Genomic DNA, 18,526 nt, shown 5'->3' with positions numbered 1-18,526 from the left:
GAAGCAGAAAGCGGCGGGCCCACGGAGCCCCAAGGGAGGGGAGCCGCGGGGTGGGCAGGGGTCAGGTTGGGGAGACGTGTCACCTCCTGTAAGCTCAAGGTTGGAGGGGAGAAAGGCCGCAGCTCAGGAAAGGGATGGCTCAGTAAACAGGTGGTGGAAACCGAGACTCAGGAGCTCCCGTCGGAGGGGCTTCCAGGTGGGGCGTCGGAGGGCTTATAGGTGAGGGTTCAGAGGGGCTTCCAGGTGGGGCACGTGGGGCTTCCAGGGGGGCGTCGGAGGGGCTTCCAGGTGGGGCACGTGGGGCTTCCAGGCGGGGCACATGGGGCGCAGCTGCGTGGCCGCCGGGCCCGGGAGCAGGTGCTGCGCTGTGCGCCCGCAGCCCAGGAGGAGCGGACGGGCCCAGCCTGCGGCTGCACCCCTGGCCCCGCGGCCCGCGGGCCCTGCGGTGGCTCGGACCCCGGCACGCCTGTCTTTCTAGGGAGCACGGTGGCAGCGCCTCCCTGCCCTCGAGCAATGAAGAACGGCCTCGCCTAAGGACCCGCGCACCTGGCCCCGCTCCCTCAGGGGCTCTCCCAGGCCCCCTCCAGTCTCAGCACCAGAGCTCGGCGCCCCCGTGCAGAGCCCTCGCGGCTTCGCGACGCCCTGGAAACAGCAAAGTCCTTTGCTCAGCACCCACCTCCCTGCAGCGGGGCCCTTGCCACCTCCGGGAGGCCCTTTCCCTCCCCGTCGCTGCAGCCCCGGCTGCCGCCGCAAAGCATCTCCCGCCAGCTCTGCGCACCCTGCACCTGCCGCCGCACACCTGTCCTGTGCGCGTCCCACGGCCCACGCGCCTGCGCTCACTGCCCACCAAGACCCTCGTCAACCTGCGAAGCGCAGCTCACACGTGTGAACCCCGTCAGGCTAAGCGTCTCTTTCTTCCAGTGCCACGGCCATTCGTTTGGAGCTTTCGTTAAATTTAATATATTTTTCTTTACATTAATTGCTATTTAAGACTTTCTTGATTTAAATCTGTCCTTACAGATAGTCAGTGAATTTACTGAACAGCTACTGTGGATGCCAAGTGTTTCCGTAGACATTGTCCCATTTATCCTCCTGTTGCTGATACGTGGCTGCGTGCTCCACATGGCCCCACAGGTGCAAGGTTCCTAAATGTTTGTTGTATTATTCTATGAAGGTGGGGGGGGGGGAAATGGTTTGATTTCTGAGCTTGGGAAGGGAGGTCCTAAATTACTCTCCTTTTGGAGAGTTAATGAAAAAAAAAAATGGGAGAGAAAGCTATCCTGATCGACTCTGTTGGATGACACAGAGACAGGATGAAAAATACTTAGTCTTTGATAATTCTGTCTCCAAAAAAAAAAAAAAGCCCTAACTGGAAAACACCACCTTCTCTTTTTCTCCTTGTTTTCCTTTCCCAGGAAAGCTCAGCATCACGTCTCTATTCTACCCAGAGCCAGACTTCACTAGACTCGCTGGTTCTAGCCCTAGACCAGCAACTAATGCTCTGCGGACTCCAGGCAAGACAGTGTCTCTCCCTCTGCCTCAGTCCTTCCTTGTGTAGGATGCACAGTTTGGGCTGGATGATCTTGAGCGTCCCTACTAGTTCCATAAAATCCTAAGGTTCCATGTTAATGAGCATATACAAGATGACTTGGGAATTGGCTCATTCTTCAGGCCAACCTACAAACACCAAAATGTGGAAGATTATGTAAACGGGGCAATAGATTTCTCCCTGTGTGTGCATGCTTTGTGGATGTTTTCTGTGTGTGTGCACTGCGGGTGAGAGGTAGGAAGCTGTCAGTCCATGCACGTATATTTTCAAGGAATTTTAATATTTATTCAATGAATATATAAATAGCAAAAACATTGCTTGGTTACTCCCCACTAAGGTTTATCATCTTTGTTGCTGTTCTTAGTAGGAAACTAATGAGGATTAATTGTATTTAAAATCCTAGGTACATTACTCTGACCCTTGAGGATCACTTTAAAAATCCACAGACCTATAGAACTCAACGATCAACATTAACAAATAAGTTCTCCTCATTTACATCTAACATCTGACTCATCATCCAGAAGGATCTTCTATTGAATACATGATTGAAGATATCAAGTGTTGATTCAACTTCTGCATAGGGAGAGGGAGGATGTAACAATCGATTTTAGCCAGATAATCAATGAAAACATATCACTCACTGATTAATAGCCAGTTGATCTGGATTCAACTATTTTTTTTTGTAAAACCATAAACTAGACTAGACCAAACGTCCTCTCAGATGGTTTTGGGGGAAAAGACACAGCTCATAAACATATACACAGAGCAACATAAACCCGAGAACCTTCACTTTGATTTTGGAGAAGGCCACCGCAGATCCCTGCCTCCCCCAGGAAACACACGTAGCCCTCGGCCCCTCTGTTATCAGAGACCACCGAGAATCAACAGGGGCGTCAGCACTGCTGGGATCCGGGTGGGACTCCCACCTTTGTTATCACGTGTTTACTTGGGATAGTTTACAAGACTGTTCGACCCAAAGCTGCATCATAATGGGCCTCAAATGTACCACAGTGGTCTCAATAAAAAGGCTCCGACTATATGAGGATTATTAATTTGCTCTAAGTAAAAGGTATTTACTCTGCAAAGGAAAAAAAAATCTTAAAAAAGAAGAAAAAGGGAAAAAAAAGGAGACAACACATTTTTTTGTTTGGATAATTTTGGATGGGGCTAGGTCAGCATAATACAAGATTCTGAAGAAAGAGGAACTATCTAGAAAGCAAAGAGAAAAGAAAAATAAGTGACTCAGGTACCCTATTGGTAAAACATATTAACGCAAACCTAAGAGAGGCAGAGGTTCTTCTAATACAGAACGCTTCCAGCTATGAATTCATTCATTAGTTCGTTAGCCCTGAGAAGCCCAAACCAAGCCAGGCCACAAGAAGGGGAACAGTTTTGAGGTCAATGTAGTTACATCGATAATGATTTAAGTTTTTCAAAAATAAAAGGAGTATAAAAATAAAAAAAAAAAAACTATCAAAAAGAAAAACCAAATTGGTCAATAAAATTTTGAGCAAAAAAATCCAATACAATATTTTTAAGACTCAAATTCCTCATACATGTTACTATCTTTTTAGTCTATTCAATGCCTTCCTAAAATCAAATATGTGTTGAATTTACTGAAAACTTCCCCCAAAAGAAAATTTGCTCTAAATATGGTTTTAATATATTAATAAAATAGGTTTGACCTTTTTGTTTGTTTTTGTAGAAATTGCTAACATTTATTTTTCCTGAAAGATTTCTTCCCCAGAGTTGTATTTTCTTAAACTTCAGATATTTAAAAATGATTACTACTTTTTCAAGGATTATGTCATTACGAGGGAGTAATTAGGATTTTAAAAAGTTAACCGTCGTTATGACTCAGAAGGCCCTTAATCCAATTATCAGGGTGAAGGATGAATTGACCTTTTCCCCTTACGATTCATGTTTCCAGTTTGGAAAAAAGAAATCTCTTTCAGAGAATATTGATTCCTAAATTTACCGAAATATGATGGGCAAATTTGACAGCAGTAAAATTTTAAGTAAGCTTGAATATCAATTTAAAAATACTTGTATAAATTTTGTTTTTATGTACATGTGCTCCTGTAAGAAGGCAGGGAGAGAGAAGAATTTCATATATTTATTATGTGTTTAAACATAGCTCCAATGGTTCTCTAAGTTTAATTTCCTATCATCAAATTTTTTTCTTTCCTTTTTAAAATATTTTACTTTTTCTTTCTTTATACTGCTATATATATTATTTTCTTTTTTTGTCATTGCAATATTTTTAATAACAAAATCAGTAAATAATGGTGATTACAATACTGAAGGTCATAATTATATTCCCTATCACTTTCCTTCTAAGGATCTCAAGGTGGTTTACTAGGAGAAAATAAAATCAGTGTTCTTTCTCTTTTTATAGGATTTAGAAATTTTACAGCTGTATTTTTTTTTTTTTACTGATACTGATGCCAAACCATTTTAGTTAGTGCCTTTCCCACATTATTGATGGGATTTCCCCATATTCAAGGTTGGAGATTAAATTTTTATTTATTTAAAGATGTTTTGATTCAGCACTGTCAGATGCTGACAACTGCACAATTCCATGATCAGTTTTTTTAAGGAGGCAAAAAGGGTTCTAAGGTTTAATTCAGAGTTGAGGGTAGCTTTTGAAAAAAAGACTTCCCTGTGTCAAAAATAATGTCAATACTTAGCTTATTTATAGGGTAGACCCCACTTTAATTTTAAATGAAACTTAAGGGAATTTATATCTTCTGAGATACTAGTCAGACTAAGCCAGCATGAGACTATGTTTTAATGTTAGATACAAATGGTTAAGTTCTACCTTCTAAGTGAAAAAGATGAGCTAGTGTCTGCTTGTGATAGTGCACAGGCGCGTGAGCATGTGCATATCCACACATACAAACAAAAATACCGTAATGAACTTAACATGTGGACGGATGTTGAGTCTATGATTTCAGGGTTTTGATGACATCACTGAGCTAAGATGTGGCAATAAGCTCCCCGTATCTTTCCTTACCCCATATTCTCCATGTCACTTATTAGCTGGGGACATTTCTCCCTTATCCTTTGAGGATCTTTAAGATCATGGCGTCCCTTCCTTACCTTCAGTAAATGTATATTAGCCTCAAGAGTGATGGCATCAAAAATACAATTCTGACCCCCTCAAAGAGAAAGAATTAACAGGCATCGACTTCTCTTCCTGACTTCCAAAACCTCCATTCAAAAAAAAAAAAAAAAAAGAGAGAGAAGAAAAGAAAGAAAGCTCTCCTAGCCATATTTTTTCCCATACAGGTGCATATTAACAGGCAACAGGAAGAGTAGGAAAAAAAAAAAAAAAACCCTCATATATATGGAAAGATTGCCCTCGAGCTGTGCCTGTCAGACCAGAAAATGGCAGTGAGAACGAGGCCAATAATTGCTCAAGAAATTTATTTTAATCACTTCAGTTCTCCTCTCTTTTCTGCAGCAGACACAGCATCTTTAAATGCAACAGGTTGGTGGTCGCAATGCAAGGTATGAGAAACAATGAAAGACTTGTGAAATCTTTGAAAAAAATTAATTTGGAGCAGTTCTGTGACCTGGGTTTTTATACTTTTTTTTGATATATGATTTTTTTGAGTTATAATCATTTCTGGATATTTCTATAAATTTGATTTAATTCTATAATATGACTCCTCAAGCAACTATCAGAATCTACTACTTTGACTTCTTATAAGGCTCTCCATGCAGCCTTAAATAAAAAATAAAAACCACAGCAAAAAATATTTTTGCCAAAAAGCAAAGCAGTAAATAACAGTCTCTATCCAGTGTCATGTATAATCCTTTTGTAAGTATAAATATCACAAGTAAAAGAACCTATTTTGATGTGTTATATTAAGATCTATAAATTTTGCAATCTATGAGCATATACAGAAAGGAAAAAGAGAGATGAAATCATCCTAGTGCTAAAATAAAAACCTACAATTTATGTTAGTTAAAAAAAAAATGCTCTCAGTTTAAAGTTGTAGCTGGAAAAATATCTTGATAACAATTATGTTTCTAACTAAAAAGTTAACTCCAAAAGAGGTCTTATTTTCAAATTAAGGAATTGATTTATGAATAGTAGAAGACTGTGGCACACCTCCCAAAAATAAGCATATTAATGAATTATCACGTATCTCTCTGGAAAGTTATATTTCCTTTGTGCCACATGAAAAATTGATGTTTTATATTCATAAATAAAATATATTAGATATTTGAGCTTTGGTTAAATGATGATCTTCACTGGGATAAATTGTCTTTAGTTGTACAAGTTGACTATACAGAAATCAAACAAAAAACACAAAATTTCACATTAAATCTTAGATTAGCTGAGAGGTAGCTCACTGAGAAACAAGATTTTCAATCATAAAATGAAAAAAAAGGTATAGTTTATTTTTAAAAGTCCCTCTTCTTTTAAAAAGATTTTCCTTTCTCTCAGAATTCTAAAGCATCATTTAAAAATTTTAAGAAGCTAGTAGCTAATCCTCAGAAAAGCAATAAACTTTGTATTTTTAAAATACCACTTGTTATTTGAAGGGATAGCAACAGTTTTCATGACCACTTCATATTTAAATGTAAATATTTCTTATATAAAGCTACTCAAAACAGCTTTTTTTCTAGACAAATTCTCTAAAAGGTAATGTCAAGGGGGAAATATCTATGAATTGGAGGATTCTGTAAGCCTGCAAATACATAAAAAGAAAAAAAAAACCCAGATGAATCCTACAGCTTCAAATGTTTTCTTAACATCCTAATTTTTTTAGCATTTTAATGAATAAATTTTAATCCAGGAAGCTGCCTATCAATAAATACTTTTTTCTTTTCCTTAAAAATTTTTATAATAAATGACTACCTCTGTGTTCCGTTACTTACATATGTTTTAAAATTAAAAAAAAGAAAGTTAGGCATAAGGAAATTCACCAGAGGGAAATTATTTTCCCCTTTTATTTAAACAGTATTTCATTAAATGTGGTGTTAAGGTTCAGAGGTGGTGGGAGTCTAAAGGATAAAGTTTGCAGGGCTATATCTAATTCACCCTTCCTTTTAAAAATTAACTTACTTTCTGCCCCATAATCAGCTAAGAATTATAGAATTTTCCAGGCAACTTCATTTTGGTTCATCAAACCTCTACGTCTAGCAAGTAGGTATTCTTATCTCTTTTTCTTTTTCCTAACCCAGTGTTCTTGCCACAAATTCAGAGGATTGAAGAAGACTCCTTAATTAATTAATTAAAAAAAAATCACTCACTCCACTTTGAAACAAATAGTGAAACTATTTCTCTACTTGATTTTTTTTTTTTCCTCCTATTAACCTAAGATCTGGGCCTGACAGATGAGTCGACCCGGGGATGGTACCTCCTTTACAGAGTTGATCTAAGTTACTTGCCTGTTGCGCTATTAAGGGTCCTTGCAGTTTGAATGACCAGCTCTCCTTAGAGGCTGGGAAGCCCTCAGCAAGGTCCCCTCATGCCATCACAACTGGTTGAGCTCCGGATGGGTTCACAACTTCTGGAAAACCCCGGTATGATCAGAAGGTCTTTGACTTGAGACTCATCTCCTACTTCACGACACTTAGCGACTGAAACGTCACCGTTTCCAGCTTGTGCAGAGTGACATCTGGTCCTGGGTCTGCATGAGTGCCGGCGGGGTCTATACTACGTGCTGGGAGTACAAGGCCGTGTGGTCACTGACATTTCACCTCCGCAACAACGTCGTTAGGAAGTAGGTACTTTAATATCCCCATTTCACAGATAAGGAGACTGACTTGGAGGTACAGGTGCTCAGGGGCACGCACCCAGAAAGAGCAGAGCTGGGTAATAAAGCCAGCTCTCAGCAGCCTCGAGGCCCATGACTCAACCGTTAGGTTTTACTGCTCCCTCAAACTAGGCTGCCTTTATCCTCTCCTTAAAAGGCTTCAAAGAAGAGGTGTGTAGACTGCATGTGACATATCCCTGAGCTTTTAATTATGATTTTTTTTAGGGCAGCCCGGGTGGCTCAGCGGTTTAGCACCTGCCTTCGGCCCAGGGTGTGATCCTGGAGACCCGGGATCGAGTCCTGCATCAGGCTCCCGCGGGGAGCCTACTTCTCCCTCTGCCTGTGTCTCTGCCTCTCTCTCAGTGTCTCTCATGAATAAATAAATTAAATCTTTTAAAAATAATAATAATTATGATTTTTTTAAAAAACAAAAGAGAAGAAAAGTCACTGAGTAGAAGCAATAGGTAGGCTCTGAGTTGAAATGGAGAGTCTGTGCAGGAGCCTCCAGTTTCTATGAAAATTGGTAAAAAATAAAAACAAAAATATCTTCTTCTTTCTCATTGGGATGGCCTAAGATGTGCTTCGCAGGTTTGGGGGAAAGCTTTGGCCCTTCCATTCTAGTGCTACCCAGAAATATAGATACTACATCCCATTCTTCCTATAATCACCCCTCTAGTTTGCAGCCAAGACTTAAAAGAAATGCCTAATGGGACATCAAGTGGATCATAGAGAGGAAAGCAAAGATCTCTCCACCCCCCCCACCCCCACCACGGGATAAGAAGAGACAGATTCTAAGACCATGAAAAGTGAAGCTGGAAGAAGAAAAGAATGAAGATAAAATATGTGTGAGAAGTAAAGAGAAAACATGATTTACAACAGCAAGTGGTGTCATCCGGTCCTGTCCTTCTGTTTCTCCTTTACTATGTCCTTGGTGGGAATCACCTAAGCCCCGAAAATTTAGGACTGGATAGAAGCTGAAAGTAAAAGGGGAATGGCAAGCATCCTAGGTGAATCGCTCATTCTCACTGAATAGAAAGTTAAAAAAAAAAAAAAAAAAAAAACAAAGAAGTATAAAGAGAATGACTTGCAGGACCCCTGGGGGGCTCAGTGGTTGAGTGGCTACCTTCAGCTCAGGGCATGACCCCAGGGTCCTGGGATTGAATCCTGCATCAGGTCCCCCCAGGGAGCCCGCTTCTCCCTCTGCCTGTGTGTCTGCCTCTCTCTGTATCTCTCATGATAAATACATAAAATATTTTTTTAAAAAGAGAATGATTTGCAAAAATAATTGTGATGAATTCAATATATTAAAAAAAAAAAAACTTGAAAGCAAGGAATTAAAGGGGAATGAAACCCCAAAGAGATAATCTTTGTGTAGGGATGCATAAAGTAGAGAAAAAGATTTTCCTATCAGCCCTTCTGATTTGCTCCCAGCCGGGTAATCCTGGGCACTGGCAGGCTGTGGGGCAAATGGACAGATGCTTCCAGAAAAGATTATCTTTTATCTGTCACTCAGGGAATAGCTCTGTCTCTATGACGGCTGATTCTAGGATCTAAGCCTTATATGCCATAGCTATATGTGTCAAACAGAACAAAAAAAATCCCAATAATAACAACAGTAGCAGCAAGAACAACGACCATTTATTGAGCACTGAGCAGCTACGAAGCACTTTCCATGCATGATCTCCTTTCATCTTCACCAGAACCTCAGGGTTGCCAGCACTATCCCCTTTTACAGATGAGGAAATGGAAAAACCGAACAGGACCAGTTTGTATGTAGACGAATTTTTCTCTAGTTAGCCTCAGCCGCAGCAACCTGCTGCCATCCTGCTGGAGTAGAAACCGGGCCCTGCGGCTGCGCCGTCCCCCCGCCCCCGGCTTGCCCAGGTCAGACCCTACTGGGCCGGGCCTGAGCCTTGGGGCGCCGAGGAGCAGCATCTACGTTTCTGTCTCCCTGCGTCACCTTCTGGTCGCTACCGCGGTCACTGAAGTCCCCTTCCCCTAAATGAAAAAGCCAAAGGTCTCCTCAGGGCGAGGAGGGATTCTGAGGGCGCCCCAAGGGAGAGGCCCTGAAGCGGTGGCAGCAGGAAGCCTCTGCCACTGACCCCTCCACATCCCTTCTGAGGGCCCGGGCCTAGAGACTGCTGAGCTCCCCTCCCCGAAAACCTCAGTAACACTGGCTGCGGGAGGGAGGGGAGCCGGGAGGACTGGTCGTGACCCCGGGGACCTGGGGTCAGCCCCTGCTCGGTGGGGGCCTGCTTCTCCCCTTCCCTCTGCGGCTCCCCCAGTTGTGCTCTGTCTCTGTGTCAAATAGGTACATAAAACCTTACAAACGAAACCGCCTGCGGTAAGTGCCCGGACCAGATCCTGCGCCCGGTGCTCAGAGCGCCACCGAGGTCCACCGTGGGCCTTCAGCCCTTACCCTGCCCAGCTCCACGCCAACCTCCCCCCCTCTCCTCCCAGAGGACTTAGCCTAGAAGACGGGTGCCCCTTGGAAGCCCTACAGGTCCTGGCTCGGCTGGGGGTGAACTTCTCCTCTGCTCCGTCCCTCAGCTCCACGCCTACCCTGCCTTTTGGTCACTCGTCTTTCTGTTCAACATCTGTCTAGCTGTTTGCAGTATTAAGAAAGTAATAGATATTTGTCCTCCAACAAAGGGGAGCTGAAGGTCGTGACAAAACGCCACAGTGCGCTACAAGGAAAAGAAAGTAGGTGCCTACAAGTCAAGTTGTGATGATGCAACCTAAGCCTCAACCCTTCGTATCGCAAAATGTAGAGAGACTAGCTAGGCAGACACATTTTAACTTGGGGTTCCTGGCACCTAGGGAGGTCATGAACCCCCTGCAATTATGTGTAGGATAACTGTGCTGTTTTGGTTTCCCTTTTCTATTCTTGTTTTTCTGGGAAGAAGTTCCTAGCTTCATTGACTTCTCAAAGGGAGAATAACTTATTTCTATCTCCAACTCCTAGAAAAAGGCCTGACGCGTAGTAGGAACTCAGTAAACCTTTGTTGAATAAACGAATGGATGAGGGGGTCTGAGCTCTACAGCATCTAATTTTATAGATGGAGAAATTAAAGCCTAAGAAGGGTACAGCTGATGTTCTGTGGGGTCCTGAAGCTGAGGAGTCAGAACCAGACAGACCGAGCCCTTTCAGTCCTCCGCACTGCTAGACAGTCCCGGGGCTTTGCTTTTGAACCTAGCTGTAACTTGCGTTTCATTTTTCTTTCTCTCAAACCCATTGCTTTTTAAGCAAAGAAAAGCATCTCGTTTCCTAGCCAGAAGCTGCCCGCCAGTGCCTGTCCCAAAGGGGAGACCCGGTGGGGGAGCCCACGGTGGGGGGAGGCCAGGAAAGGAGCAGCAGGGTGGTGTCTTGGGGAAGGCGCCCGGTGGCTGCTCTTCCTGGGTGCTGGGGCCCGCTCCCCACGCCTCAGACCCGCTGTCCCTGGTGGAAGTACGGAGAGCTGAACCAGTGGCGTCAGCTCCGGGCTGGCAGTAAGCCTTAGGCCGAGGCCGATCAGGCCCTACAAGCAGAGGAGGTGCAGCATTCTGAAGATGTCCGAGGAACAGGATCACAGGGTCCCGGCCTGGTCTGGAAGTGCCTTCTGAGGGTCCTCCTCACTTGGAAAGTGATTAGGAGACCCTGGGAGACTCGGAACTAGACCTTACTCTCCCCCCCCCCCCCCCCCAGCAGCTCACAATCAGGCCCAGCAGGCAGGAAGGAAGAGAGCCCAAGGCCACCCAGAGGCGAGGACAAGGCAGAGGGGCCCGGGCCCCTGGAGCCCCTTCACTCTGGGGCAGTTTGTGAAAGGGACCAATCCCTTGAATCGTATGACACAGCACATTTCTCGTGCTGAGGACTTCTTCAGCAGACGGAGGCCAACATGGAGGCTCTGAAGAGCAGGCCCTGCCGGCAGAGACAGAGGGAGGAGCCCTGCCTGGCCTAGGGATGCCTCCAGAATGCTAATGGCCAGCAGAAGAAACTTTCGGTAAACTCTTCTTTGAACCCTGGCTTCCTAAATGCAAGTCATTTTGGAAGGGAATCCGTTACAACACCCTGGGTTGTGTTTATTGATTAACTTATTATTTGGCAATGGTAGGAAAGATTTAGTAAAAAAGAAAGAACCCAGAGTAGACCATAAACAGTCGGAGTGCGAGCCCCAGCTGTGTGACCTTGGTAAAAGCACCCAACCTCTCTGAACCTCTGTCTGGATTTATAACATGAAAGTATTGGTCTGTATACCCTCGAGGCTCTTGCTAACTTGTGCATGCTCCAGATTACATCTAAACAGGAGGTTTAACCCACTGACAGATTTTTTTTTTTCAAACATGATCAGAAGAGGTTACCCTTCAGGCAAGAAAATCCCATCCCTGTATTATTTTCTCAGCCTTCTCTGCAATGAAACTGAAATATCGGTGGGGGAGGAGGAGCTAATAACCATTTGGAGTGAACAACAACCCTACTGCCCAAAGACAGATGTTGTTAACTTCAGATCCTTACATTAAAAGGGGAACTTAAAGGGAGTTAGGGTCAATGAAGGATTTGAAGACCTTGTCCTCACTTTACAGGGTAGGACTGCAGAGGATTCCAGTCAAATTTATTTCTTCTTTGAGTTCCACTTTCAAAATGTAAACATTTCAAACAATCCACGTAGCAGCCATTCAATTCATACAGCAAACAGGCCTGTCCTATAATCAGCTGAAGGTCTTGCATGCAATTTGCTTCTGTTCTGCCCCAAGCCTCAAGTCCCCCTCAAAGATTTCCGGCAGTTTCCTACATTTTGCTCACGTAACATCCAAGGATTAGCCAGGTAGCTCGCTCTCTCCCTTACAAATCCAACAGCCTTGGACTTTCAAAGTTCTCTGCCAAGCTCTGCACTGAATTCCCCCATACGAATTCACAGTAGGACTCTGAAGCTCAGAAAGGCAGCTAAACAAGAGCTCCATAGCAGAGGATTGTGCTGGTTAATAGGAAAAGTAAATGTATCGAGAGTTTAAAGCCTTACCCCTCAAAAAAAAAAAAAAAATCAATGACCTAAAACTTTTCCTGCCTGTCCTATGCTCAACTTCAGTGAAGGAGAAAGAACTCAACACTTCCATTTCTTCAGAGAAACTGGGCTCAGCAAATAACCTTGCCAGGCCGTACCTCCCCGGGGCCTCGAGAGGTCAGAAATAGCCCAGGAGGTCGGGGGTGGCGGGGGACCATGTGCCCCACTGAGAAGTCCTGCACCCCTCAGTGCTGGGGGCCTGCACACACCGGGGCCCAAGTCCTGCCAGAGGATAAAACAGGAAGGGGGCTGTCTCGGGGGGCGCTGTCTTTCCTAGTGGCCTCTGTGACGGGTGCCTTTCTTTGCCAAAAGAAGCCACTAAGGACCGTCCCCAAGCACTGGATCCCTGACTTCCCTGTGTCGCATTGCCAAGTGAGCAGTGTGTGTGGGTCTCCTCGGTTCTGCCCAGGCCAAGGGGCCCTGGGCTGGGGTGTCTTTCACTCACCTGGGACTCGGGCGCTCATTCGTTCAGACTCGCCAGTCCGTGAGGCCTCTGGGACTCCCTCCTACCGTGGCCACCCCTCGTGTAGACCTCCGGCTGGCTGCGGCTGGCTGTCGGGACAGGTCTGACTACCTAAAAGGGAAAAAGATGGGGAGGGTTACTCTGCTGGCTCAGGAGACGAGTGACAGAGCTGGGGGGCAGGGACATTTCATGGGAAGTCAAGGAGGGGGCTGCAAAGCAGGGATGCTGATGCCCCAGGAGAGCTCTCCAGGGATGCCCGCCAAGCACCCGGGTTGGAGAAGTCTCTGGGACAAAGGAGGTCTTGGCCTCAGGTTGCAGCAAGTGTGCCCAGGATTCTTGGATTCCACCTCAGCCCCTTCCTTTGCCTCCAACCTCAGGCAGCTGGGTGGAAGGACTCAAAGCAACCTCAGGTGTTGGGAAGAGGACAGAAAGGCCAAGGGGGAAAACCTGGTTGTGGTCACAGGTGCGGAGGAGCGCGGGGGACTGCATGTGCACCCTCACCCCCGCCTTGGCCAGGCCGGCCCAGCCACTAGAGGGCACAAGGCCGGGGTGGGGTGGGGGTGCCTCCCCGTGGTGCCTGCACCCCTTCCTTAGCTCCAGAGACAACCTCTGGCCTTGCTCTTCCAGCACAGCAGGAGACTAAGCTGGCTGAGGGCTCCCTGGGGGGCTGCCAGACCCCCTGGGCAGGGCGAGGGTATGGGGAGGAAGGGTCTCCCGCGGTCACCCCGACCTCGGGCCCTCCGTAGGGGCGCGAGGCCCACATCAGGTGCCAGGGCCTGGAAGTTTCCATCAGGCCCCTGGCTCACCGGGTGACGTGGCTGTTTTCAAGAGGGGTGTGCTTCAGCCGGTCGAGGGCCCTAAGCTAGCACCCCCCCTTCCCAGCAAGGCGGGGTGGGGAGGGGGAGACCCGGCCTCAAGCTACGCCTCCGCCTTCAGGAGGAAGCAAAGCGGCCCCAGGCCCCAGACTAGCCCTTACTGCGGGGGGCGGGGGTCCTCCCCTGGGCGCCCCACGGCCGGCCCAGCCCCCCCCGCAGGCCCCCCGGGCCGGGCGGAGGGCGAGCAGCGGGTGCGGGCTCGGGAGCTGCGGGCGCGGCCGCCTCGAGGCAGCAACAGTTGTCCGGCTGAGCCGGGGAGCCGGGCCTCGCTGTGCGCACGACGCCCGCCGGCCGCGGCTCCCGAGCCCCCGGCCCCGGCCCTGCCCCTGCCCCTGGCCCTGTCCCGGGGTGGGGGGGGGGGCGCGGGGCCGGGCCGCAGTGACCCCGCAGCGCGGCCCGGCCTCCGGGGCAGGTGCGCTCTCCAGGGCCGCCTGGCCCAGCTCTGCGGGAGGTCGCGCTCCGGGGGGGGGGGGGGGGGGGGGAGGCGCGGGCTTCGGGCCGGGCAGGGGGCGAGGAGGGAGCCGGAGCCGAGGAGGAGCCCGGGGGACCGGGGGCGAAGCTGTCCTTAGGCTAAGGCCGCCCCTGCGCGCATCGCTCGGCCCGCAGCCATCGCTCCACAGACGGCCCCGGCCGAGAGGCAGGGGGGAAGCCCCCCGGGCTTTTGCTCTCGCTCCATCTCCTTTGCACATCTTAGGGCCCCTTTTACTCTCTCAGGAAACGCAAGCAGGGAGGGAAAATCTCCTTTATCTGGGGAGGGGGGCTCTGCGGCAGCCCTGGAGGCCGCCGTCCTCGCCCGCGGAGCCTTCCCGCGGCGCAGCCGGGAGAGGGTGGCCGTGCCCAGCACGCCCAGACTCCCAGTCCTCAGGCCTCCCGGCACACGGCGGAGTCTGGGTGCCCGGAGCGGCGAGGGGCACGGGGCTGGGCGCTCCCACCGCCGGGCAGCGGGGGCTGGGGCGCGGGGGCGGCTCGGGCCCTCCCCGAGAACGCGAAGCTTCGCGGCCATCGGGTCTCGGGCTCCCCCATCCCTAGACTCATCCTCTACCCGTGTTCCTTCCTGTGGGCGCCGGCCAGTGTCTGTGTGTCCTTCTGGCCCAGTCCCTAAGGGCGTCTAGCGCTGTCTCTAGCTGGCGAAGGACACGGGGCGCAGAGCACGGGGAAGGCCTGATTTGTGCCACTTGTACCCCAAGTGCCAACGACTGCAAGGGGAGGAGGGGGACCCCCAGGCAATCCTCAGCCCTGCAGCTCCGCTCCCCTCCCCAGGACGGGGCGCCTGGAGAGGCCAAGGCAGGGCTGCTGCTGCTGCTGCTGCTAGGCTGCGGAGTCGGGTGCAAGCACATCTCTCCAAGGCGCCTTCTCTGCGGGGCTTTCCCCAGCTTTCGCCTGTTTTACCCCCTTCCGTGCTACTTAGTTTGGAAAAGGATGAGATGGGAGAGACCTGAGGCTGCCAAACGCCCCAAATTAGGTTGGAAGCAGGTGCGGGGGGTAAAAAGAGTGCGGGGAGCGGGCGGCGCCTGGGTGTTCTCCGTCTTTCGGAGCTGCCCAGTCCCCCGCGGCCGCCGCACCTGCGGGTCCCCCACGCCGGGGCAGAGGGCGCCGAGGGCCTCCCGCCCCTCCCCAAGGGCTTCCCCACCCCTACATTGCAGACCCGGATCATCAGGGCGAAAACGCCCAGGACGTGTCCCAAACTGGTTCGCATCCCAGCTACTGACTTGGCCTTCAGACCGGGTCCCTTTTCTTGCAGGGGGTGGACGGGGTTATGCGGGGCGTGGGCAGGGGCGGGGGTGGGGGGAAGACACAACTTCTGTAAACTTTTATTGTATTTTAGCTTCTTTCCACTTCTCGGGAAACACACGCGCACCGCCTGCTTCCCATTCCCCCTGTGATACAAAGTCGATGTAGAAGTTGGGGGCGGGGGACCCGCGCGGAGGACGGGCGGGTGACCAGTGCCCCCCGGGAGCGCGGGGAGGACGCGAGGGAAGGAAAGGACCGTGTGTGTCTTCCGTGGAACGCGGGGAAAGGGCCGGGAAGGCTCGGGTCGAGCCGCTGCGGGAAGGTGCGGGCTCCGGCCCTCGCTGCTGGCCGCCGTCCTCTCGACGAGCGCGCCCTCCGCGAATGCTTTTTGGGGTAAGGGCTTCCGGCTATCGAGTTATGTACAGCAAGCCCAGACCGCAAAAAGATTCGCGAAGGGCAGAGTCTGCCGGCGTCTTCGGTCCGCCGCCGCCGCCGCCGCCGCCTCCAGCCCGGGGTGGCTCCGAACCCGGCGCCGAGCCCGCCGGCCTCCCCTGCGCGCTCCGCCGCTGCTCAGCCTTCCCGCCCCGCGCCCCCCGCGCCTCCTCCACGCCGCCCGCGACCCCCGGCTCGGCCCGCACAGGCGCGAGCCAGGCGCGTGGAGGGCGAGGAGGAGCGGAGCGCGGAGGGGAACCAGGCACCCCGGCGCCCGGCCTCCACCCCGTCCGCGCGCGTGGCGCCCCGAGCCTCCCCGCCGGGCCGGCCCACCAGCCCGCGGCCCCCTCCGGGGCTCCGCCAGCCCCGCTGCAAGGTCGCGCATCTCCGAACAGGTACAGTTCGGATTCCCCCTGCGCCCGTTCCCGTCCCTCCTAGTCCCCCAGCCGAGGCTCCAGCCGTGACTACAGGCGCTGCGTAAAGAGAAAAACTCCCCAGAGCACTAAATAAATACAGACCAGGCCGCCCGCTCATTGGTGCGGACTAAAATCGTCACCCACCAATCAGGGCAGAGCTCACATTTCCCCCTTTTTTTTTTTTTTTTTCAGAAGGGGGAGGGAAGGGGAAAAAATATTTCCATTTCTAATTATTCAACAAAACCCAGACTGGAACACGTTAAAATCTTGTTGTTGCAAAAAAGCTGGCCGGGACCCCTACCTCCGCCCCCCCAGTCCAGCCCGAGTGAGCGGAGGGGTGCAAGATACAGAGCAAGGGAGGGTGAAAGAGAGAGAGAGAGAGACCTCTCCCAACGGGATCCAAGCCAGAAGATGCAGACAGAAAACGACAGGCAAAGATGAACATAAAATAAATCCAAACTCCACGATAGTCAAGCCTATTTCTAGAAAAATGAGAATGTCTCAATCTCCCCCCCCCCCAAAAAAAGTTCTGAATGCTCAAGAGCGGTGGTGAAGCTCCTCCCTCTGCACCCTTCCCCAGACCCGTCTAGATATGGGGTGTCTCGTGGCCCACTCGCCTCAGCTGCCCTTGCGCTGCTGCAGCCCCCCCCCTTCCTCCCCATTCTGCAGATGGCTGAGGGGAACAACAAGGGACGAGCCCCTCGCGGGTCGCCGGCTCCCACACCGCGGGAGATTCCGGCCTCTGCAGAAGGAAAGAGCGGGGAGGGGAGGGGAGGAGGGCGATCTCTGGCGTGCGTCCTCCCTGCTCCCGCTCCCCCTCTCCCCCGCGGCCCCTCCATCCATCCAAACTTTGAGGGGCTGCCCTCCTTCCTCCACCGCAGCGCCGCCCTTCCGCGTCGGCTCCGGCGCGCCCTCCCGCCCCCGTATCCAAGAAGGGCGTGGGCAAGGGAACGTTCCGAGCACCTCCCTCCCCAACGGGAGTCTCCCCGCCGCCCCGCGGGGAAAACTCAGCCAGGGTGGGATGCTGCAACAGTGCAACAAAGTTGCCATATTTGTCCCCTGCCTGCCCGGGATCGACGTGCGGCGGGCGCGGGCGCGCACACACTCCTGCTCGGCACGCCGGGGACGGGCGCCCCTGGACGGAGTAGCCCGCGTCCTCGGGCGCCTGTAGACCCCCCTCCCCGCCCCTCCATCCCGCTCCAGCCTCCTCCATCCCGCTCCATCCCGCTCCATCCCCGGCCCAGCACCCGGGGCACGGCCGCCGGAGACGCGCGCGCACACGCCCCCCGAGCGTTCGGGGGGCTCCCGGGTCTGCGCCCGCCCCTGCGCCGCGGGCCCACGCAAGGAAAAGTTGCGCGCGGCCCGCCTGCCGCGGGCGCGCCCCCCCCCCGCCCCCCGCCCCGGCTCCTTACCTGGGCCCGGGGCCCCGGAGCGCGCCGGTCCCGTCCGCACTGCAGCCGGCTCCGGGAGTCCCTTCCGCGCGGCCCGCTCCCCCCGGCCTCCCCGCCCCCACGGGGCCCGCCCGGCGGCGGACAGGCTCTCCAGGTAAGTATATAAGTTACTGTACTGTGTGGGAGGGTCACGATCTCGGTAATTGCCGCTCCCCGAGCTTAACCCCTGCGTTCCTGCCTTCCTCCAACTTGTTGAGGACTCGTCGGGCCGCGGGCGAGCGAGCGAGCGAGCGCGCCGGCCGGGAGGGGGGCTGGGGCAGAGGGGGAGAGGGGGAGAGGGGCCCGGGCCGGGCGGGGAGAGCGAGACGGCGGGCGGCGCCTCCAGATGCCCCCCCCCCCCGGCAGCGGTTCTCATTGGACAGGTCTTCCCCCCACCCCCGGCTCCCCCGGCTCGGCCCCCCCCCCCCCCCCCGCCGTCTCCCATGTAGGGGACGTCTCCAGGCAAAGTCACGATTCCTTCTCAGTTCGGAATGAACTGTGACTAGAGCCATGACGCAGCCAGCGCGCATTACTCACTTTTTGCAGTCACGACTTGGGAATCCGTGCTGGCTCCAACCAAAATTACACCGCTGCCATTGAATTATTTAATAGGATCCAGTCCGGGGGTAAACTTGTGCGTTGTGCCGAGGGATGGGGGAAACGAGGACAGGAGGCATCCCCCCTCCTGCTCCAGGACTCCTGGACCCCCTCCCCTCCCCACCATCATCCCTGCTCCATGTGCTGCAAGTGTTTTCTTGCGCTACTACCCCTCCCGGGCCGGCCGCTCCACCCACCCCCCATCCCCACCCCCAGC

At 51.5% G+C, this 18,526-nt stretch overlaps 1 long non-coding RNA gene across 1 annotated transcript; it reads right to left on the bottom strand.

The window, feature by feature from the left end:
- Positions 1-8,828: 8,828 nt before the first annotated feature.
- Positions 8,829-17,999, bottom strand: LOC144292843 (uncharacterized). The gene is made up of 3 exons (XR_013360234.1): positions 17,695-17,999; positions 12,811-12,939; positions 8,829-9,321 (listed from the first exon to the last, which is right to left on the bottom strand). It is a non-coding gene; the product is annotated as an uncharacterized LOC144292843 (long non-coding RNA).
- Between the last annotated feature and the right edge of the window lie 527 nt (positions 18,000-18,526).

Source organism: Canis aureus, chromosome 21 (genome assembly GCF_053574225.1).
Source record: "Canis aureus isolate CA01 chromosome 21, VMU_Caureus_v.1.0, whole genome shotgun sequence".
Lineage (NCBI taxonomy): Eukaryota > Metazoa > Chordata > Mammalia > Carnivora > Canidae > Canis > Canis aureus.
The sequence above is the reverse complement of the archived record's forward strand: the minus strand, read 5'-3'. Positions and strand labels throughout refer to the sequence as shown.